Source organism: Chiloscyllium plagiosum, unplaced genomic scaffold (assembly GCF_004010195.1).
Source record: "Chiloscyllium plagiosum isolate BGI_BamShark_2017 unplaced genomic scaffold, ASM401019v2 scaf_3858, whole genome shotgun sequence".
Classification (NCBI taxonomy): Eukaryota; Metazoa; Chordata; class Chondrichthyes; order Orectolobiformes; family Hemiscylliidae; genus Chiloscyllium; species Chiloscyllium plagiosum.
In genome coordinates, this window is record NW_025213998.1 from 11,767 (window position 1) to 18,517 (window position 6,751).

General features: G+C 47.3%; 1 protein-coding gene across 1 annotated transcript in view; it reads left to right on the plus strand.

Moving 5' to 3' along the window:
- LOC122547773 (acetylcholine receptor subunit beta-like) overlaps window positions 1–6,751 on the plus strand; it is a gene marked incomplete at both ends in the record, with an annotated part of 26,884 nt that overhangs the window by 654 nt on the left and 19,479 nt on the right. The window lies entirely within an intron of this gene.

Genomic DNA, 6,751 nt, shown 5'->3' on the forward strand with positions numbered 1-6,751 from the left:
GAATTAAACTCCATCTGCCACTTCTCAGCCCATTGGCCCATCTGGTCAAGATCCTGTTGTAATCTGTGGTAACCCTCTTCGCTGTCCACTACACCTCCAATTTTGGTGTCATCTGCAAACTTACTAACTGTACCTCTTATGCTCACATCCAAATCATTTATACCCAGCACCGATCCTTGTGGCGCTCCAATGGTCACAGGCCTCCAGTCTGAAAAACAACCCTCCACCACCACCCTCTGTCTTCTATCTTTGAGCCGGTTCTGTATCCAAATGGCTCGTTCTCCCTGTATTCCATGAGATCTAACCTTGCTAACCAGTCTCCCATGGGGAACCTTGTCGAATGCCTTACTGAAGTCCGTATAGATCACATCTACCGCTCTGCCCTCATCAATCCTCTTTGTTACTTCCTCAAAAAACTCAGTCTCCAAATCATTCAATGGCAGGAGGCCATTTGGATATGTCTCACTTTCAACTAGTGCTGATCCAAGACTGTTCTCAATTGGCAAAAACTCCCCAGTGCAGGACTAAGACATCGATCTCAAAGGCTAAAATTCAGGGAAATCTTATCATGGTTCTGTTGACTTCTTGTGTCATTGAGTTTGCAATGCTAACAGTTATTGCAACAATCCGGTCTTCAAATCAGATTTCACTTCACGTGAAAATCAGTTAGAAATCCTGAAATTTGACGCTGTCAAGTTCTTGCAATGTTTTGGGCAAGTGAGATCTTTGCAGTTGGTTCTGCCTATTTTTTAGAAGAGTTAGACACTGACCTTCGTGGCCAGGGAGGTCTTTCTTCAACTGAGTCATCCAAACCTGCTGGAAAACACAGCATCATGGATGTAGGTTTGCTCACTGAGCTGGAAGGTTTGTTTTCAGACGTTTCATCACCATAGTAGGTAACATCTTCAGTGAGCCTCTGGACGAAGCACTGGTGGTGTGGCCCGTTTTCTACATATATGTTTGAGTTTCCTTGGGCTGGTGATGTCATTTCCTGTTATGACACCATTTCCTATGGTGATTACATTTCCTGTTCTTTTTCTCAAGGGGTGGTAAATGGGATCCAAGTCAATGTGTTTGTTGATAGAATTCCGGTTGGAATGCTGTGCTTCTAGGAATTCTCATGCGTGTCTCTGTTTGGCTTGTTCTAGGGTGGTTGTCCCAATCGAAGTGGTGTCCTTCCTTATCTGTATGTAAGGATACTAGTGAGAGAGGGTCATGTCATTTTGTGGCTAGTTGATGTTTGTGTATCCTGGTGGCTAGTTTTCTGCTTCTTTGTCCAATGTAGTGTTTGTTACAGTTCTTGCACGGTATTTTGTAAATGACATTAGTTGACGGAGGCTCACTGAAGATGTTACCTAGTTGGGTGATGAAATGTCTGAAAATGAACCTTCCAGCTCAGTGAGCAAACCTACATCCAAAACCTCAACCTGAGCTACAAATCTTCTCAAAACTCGCTAACACAGCAACAGTCCAGAGGCTGTTGCTAGGTAGCCTACAACATCGGGCCCCTTCGACCTGAATGTCTAGGAATTGAAGTAATCAAACTCATCTTTTATCTTCCCTAAAGACCTGGATTTATTTTTATAGACAATAGACAATAGGTGCAGGAGTAGGCCATTCAGCCCTTCGAGCCTGCACCGCCATTCAACATGATCATGGCTGATCATTCCTAATCAGTATCCTGTTCCTGCCTTATCTCCATAACCCTTGATTCCACTATCTTTGAGAGCTCTATCCAACTCTTTCTGAAATGAATCCAGAGAGTGGGCCTCCACTGCCCCCTGGGGCAGAGCATTCCACACAGCCACCACTCTCTGGGCGAAGAAGTCTCTCCTGAGCTCTGTCCTAAATGGTCTACCCAGTATTTTTAAGCTGTGTCCTCTGGTTCAGCACTCACCCATCAGCGGAAACATGTTTCCTGCCTCCAGAATGTCCAATCCTTTAATCATCTTATATGTCTCAATCAGATCCCCTCTCAATCTTCGAAACTCAAGGGTATACAAGCCCAGTCGCTCCAGTCTTTCAGTGTAAGGTAATCCCACCATTCCAGGAATTGACCTCGTGAACCTACGCAGCATTCCCTCAATAGCCAGAATGTCTCTCCTCAAATTTGGAGACCAGAACTGCACACAGTACTCCAGGTGTGGTCTCACCAGGGCCCTGTACAGCTGCAGAAGGACCTCTTTGCTTCTATACTCAATCCCTCTTGTTATGAAGGCCAGCATGCTATTAGCCTTCTTCACTACCTGCTGTACCTGCATGCTTACCTTCATTGAGTGGTGTACAAGAACCCCCAGATCTCTCTGTACTGCCCCTTTACCTAAATTGATTCCACTTAGGTGGTAATCTGCCTTCCTGTTCTTGCCACCAAAGTGGATAAGGATCCATTTATCCACGTGAAAGTGCATCTGCCATGCATCTGAGCACTCACCTAACTTGTCCAGGTCACCCTGTAATCTCCTAACATCCTCATCACATTTCACCCTGCCACCCAGCTGATGAAATTTGCGAATGTTATTGCGAATACCATCTTGTATATCCTGAAGATAGATTGTAAAAAGCTGCGGTCCCAGTACTGATCCGTGCGGTACCCCACTGGCCAGTGCCCGGCATTCCGAAATGGAGGGGTGGAGGAGTGTGGAAGGATGAGAGAATGCAGGCTGCAGCCCTATGAAGCAGGGGGAGGGCTTGCAGTTGGCCTGTGTGGGGATGTGGGAGACTACAGGAGCCTGGTGGGCAAGGGCTGGCCAGAAAGGCAGCTGGAGGGACGGAGGGAGGGAAGCACGCACGGAGGAGGAAGAGCAAAGAGAAAAGAGAAAAAAAAGCCAAAGGGGATAAAGAGAAAGAGCAAGAAAGAAAATGTGGCTGGCCAGCACGCCATGAAGTAGGGAGAAAAGGCAGGGGCCAGCGCCTACGGCCATACTAGTCTGAAAACGCCCGATCACGTCTGATCTCGCATAACAACTGTTAAAAAAGGGTTTGCATTCTTTTCAAAAACTCAGGTAACTTTTGGCAAATAGTCACTGAACTACAACAAACTTCAGAAGTTACAACTGAACACAACTCTCAGAAGTCACATGGTAAAAGTACTTTTAAACCCAGAATGGGCGGCACGGTGGCACAGTGGTTAGCACTGCTGCCTCGCAGCGCCAGGGACCCGGGTTCAATTCCCGCCTCAGGCGACTGACTGTGTGGAGTTTGCACATTCTCCCCGTGTCTGCGTGGGTTTCCTCCGGGTGCTCCGGTCTCCTCCCACAGTCACAAAGATGTGCAGGTCAGGTGAATTGGCCATGCTAAATTGTCCACAGTGTTAGGTAAGGGGTAAATGCAGGGGTATGGGTGGGTTGCGCTTCGGTGGGTCGGTGTGGACTTGTTGGGCCGAAGGGCCTGTTTCCACACTGTAATGTAATCTAATCTAAAAAAATGTCCGCACAGTCCCACATTCCAGTTCCGCAGCCCTCAAGTATAAATATGTATTCTGAACACTGTTGACTCTTTCAAATTGATTTTATGATGACAACCACCTCGATTGTTATGGACTAAGCCAGACCCGTCTTAAGCGGGCAGCCCAGACCATAACTTTGGGATTTGTTTCAATAAGTGTACAGTGAAAATTACCCGGAGTAAGTTCACGAGGTTGACTACCAGGTTTTGAATCAAACATTTATTCACAAAACTACGGAATGAAACACACAGAACAGAATAAAGAACCCCTAAAGACCTCAGTCGATCCAAGCTAGACTTAATAATGCTGTTCCGAAAGATACGTGCAACAGTCCCAATAAGCAAACCCCCTTAAACACAGAGTAACAATAATACAGAGGTTTACAGGTTGAAGTTGGAAGGGCAGAAGGAGAGAGAGTTCAGCAGCCTGTTTCACACACAGCTCCTGCTGCTCTGACTCTAACAAGCCTTCAGCTTTCAGGACTGGCCACTTCCCTTTCATTATACAGGTCACTTCTAAAACATGAAAGCTTTGGCCTAAAATCTCATTTGTTCACATATAAACAGAAAGGCCTCACAGTAAACCCTTTCATCTGTGTTGGGAAAGTGAGGACTGCAGGTGCTGGAGATCAGTGTGGTGCTGGAAAAGCACAGCAGGTCGGGCAGCATCCGAGGAGCAGGAAAATCGACATTTCAGGGCAAAATTCCTGATAAAGGGCTTTTGCCTGAAACGTCGGTTCTCCTGCCCCTCGGATGCTGCCTGGCTGGCTGTGCTTTTCCAGCACCACTCTCATCCTTTCGTCTCTGCATCAACCCAGCTGATTTGGAGCCTGGACTGTTTCGCGACCCCTCTGGAAAAAAAAACCAAGGACACAGTATCCTTGAGGATAAGAACGGAAAAAAGGACCAGCGTTGTGACACGAGCCAAAGTTTATCATTGTATTTTGTGTAATGAGTCTGAATGAATGAATCCTTTCAGCCCCAGGATCATTCTGCTGAATCCACTGCGCTCCGAACAAGGTCAGTACCTCCTTCCTGAGGTGTGGCGTTCAGAACAGGACACAGTCCCTCCAGTTGGGATCCACGCAGAGGTTAATACAACCTTGTGTATTCCTGCCTCCTGTTCCGTTTTCAAGCAACAAGTGGTCAGGAACTGGAAGGGGCTGCCTGAGACTGCAGTGGTGGTTGATACAATTAAGACTTTCAAAAGAGAAAAACGATGATTTTCTGAAGCAAAGGTGACAGGGAGGAGTGTGGTGGGAGCGGAACCATCGCCTCTGCCTTCAATGCTTTTGGATCTAATTCCATCATCTTTCAATGTTATCCGATTTACTTCAGATCTCCACACTGCTGGTATCATCGGGTCATGGAATCCCTACAGTGTGGGAACAGGCCCTTCAGCCCAACAAGTCCACACCGACCCCCTGAAGAGTTTCCCACCCAAAACCCACTCCCCATTTCTCTGCAATTACCCCTGACTAATGGACCTAGCCTGGACATCCCTGGACACTGTGGGACAATTTAGCATGACCAATCCACCCTCACCTGCACATCCCTGAACACTATGGGTAATTTAGCATGGCCAATCCACCCTAACCTGCACACCCTGGGCACTATGGGGTAATTTAGCATAGCCAATCCACCCTCACCTGCACATCCCTGGGCACTATGGGTAATTTAGCACGGCCAATCCACCCTAACCTGCACACCCTGGACACTATGGGGTAATTTAGCACGGTCAATCCACCCTAACCTGCACATCCCTGGGCACTATGGGTAATTTAGCACGGCCAATCCACCCTAACCTATACATCTTCGGACTGGAGACAGGAAACTGGAGCATCCGGAGCAAATCCAGACAGACACGGGGGAGAGTGTACAACCTCCACACAGGCAGTCACCCGATGCTGGAATCGAACCTGGCTCCCGTGTGCCATGAGGCAGCAGTGCTAACCGCTGAGCCACCGGGCCACCAGAGTGCCCTCCCTATCTCCTTCAGTCTCATGAAAACTCGCACTGCCGTACCTTTCCGCCTTCCTCTTCTCCCTCTTTCATCTCTGTCACGACACCGGTATCCCCCTACACCCTCCCCCCCCCCACTCCCATCACCTTGCTGTCTGCCACGGGTGACCACGCGATAGTGACAAAGAGGCACTGCAAGTCATTTGAAGGTCCCTTGGATGTGGGGGTGCATGGGGAGATTATCAATGAAATAGTGGAATAGGGTGAAGCTGCAATTCAATATGTCACTCGGGATGGGGAGGTAGCTCGTAGATTTGTTCAAGAGAAAAGCCTCAGGGATGATCTGGTTGGAATGGCTGAAATAGATTTGCAAGGTAATAAAAGCCATTACTCAAACGGGCAGAGTCATTTTTAGTAGATCTACCAATTTTTAATGCAGTATTTTTAACATGGTATGAGGGTAAGGCGGTGGCTTAATAGGGTAATAACAAGGACTGCAGATTCTGGAAACCAGAGTCTAGATTAGAGTGGTGCTGGAAAAGCACAGCAGGTCAGGCAGCATCCGGGGAGCAGGAAAATCGACGTTTCGGGCAAAAGCCCTTCATCGGGAATACAGGCAGAGAGCCTGAAGGCTGGAGAGATGGTCTAATATCACTGGCTGAGTAATCCAGAACTTCAGGCCAATATTCCAGGGATGGGGAAGCTCCCTCTACTCTTTTTAATCTGACAGGAAAGCTGCCCTCACACTACCCCCATCAAACACTCCCAAGACAGGGACTGCTCGGGATTCGACAAAGAGAAAACTACCCCTACTCATTTTAAACTGACAGTAAAGATATTTCCATTGTTTTAAACTAGAATTACAGCTCTCTAGTCTTTAACTGCAAGTGAAATGCTCGCCACTTCTTTTTAAACTGAAGGTAAAACTCACTCTATACTTTTAAAGCAGAAAATAAAGCTTTCTTTTTTTAAAACTGAGAATAAAGCTCCCACAACACTGTCCCATCAAACACTCCCAGCAAAGGATTAGATGGAGCAAAGCTCTCTCTACTGTTAAATACAAAATAAGGTTTCCTCTAATCTTTTTAAATTGGAAATTAAGCTTCCTCTACACTGTCTCCCATGAAGCGCCCCTAGAACAGGGACAGCACGGGGTTAGAGTCATAGAGATGTACAGCATGAAAACAGACCCTTCGGTCCAACCCGACCATGCCGACCAGATATCCCAACCCAATCTAGTCCCACCTGCCAGCACCCGGCCCATATCCCTCCAAACCCTTCCTATTCATATACCCATCCAAATGCCTCTTAAATGTTGCAATTGTACCAGCCTCCACCACTTCCT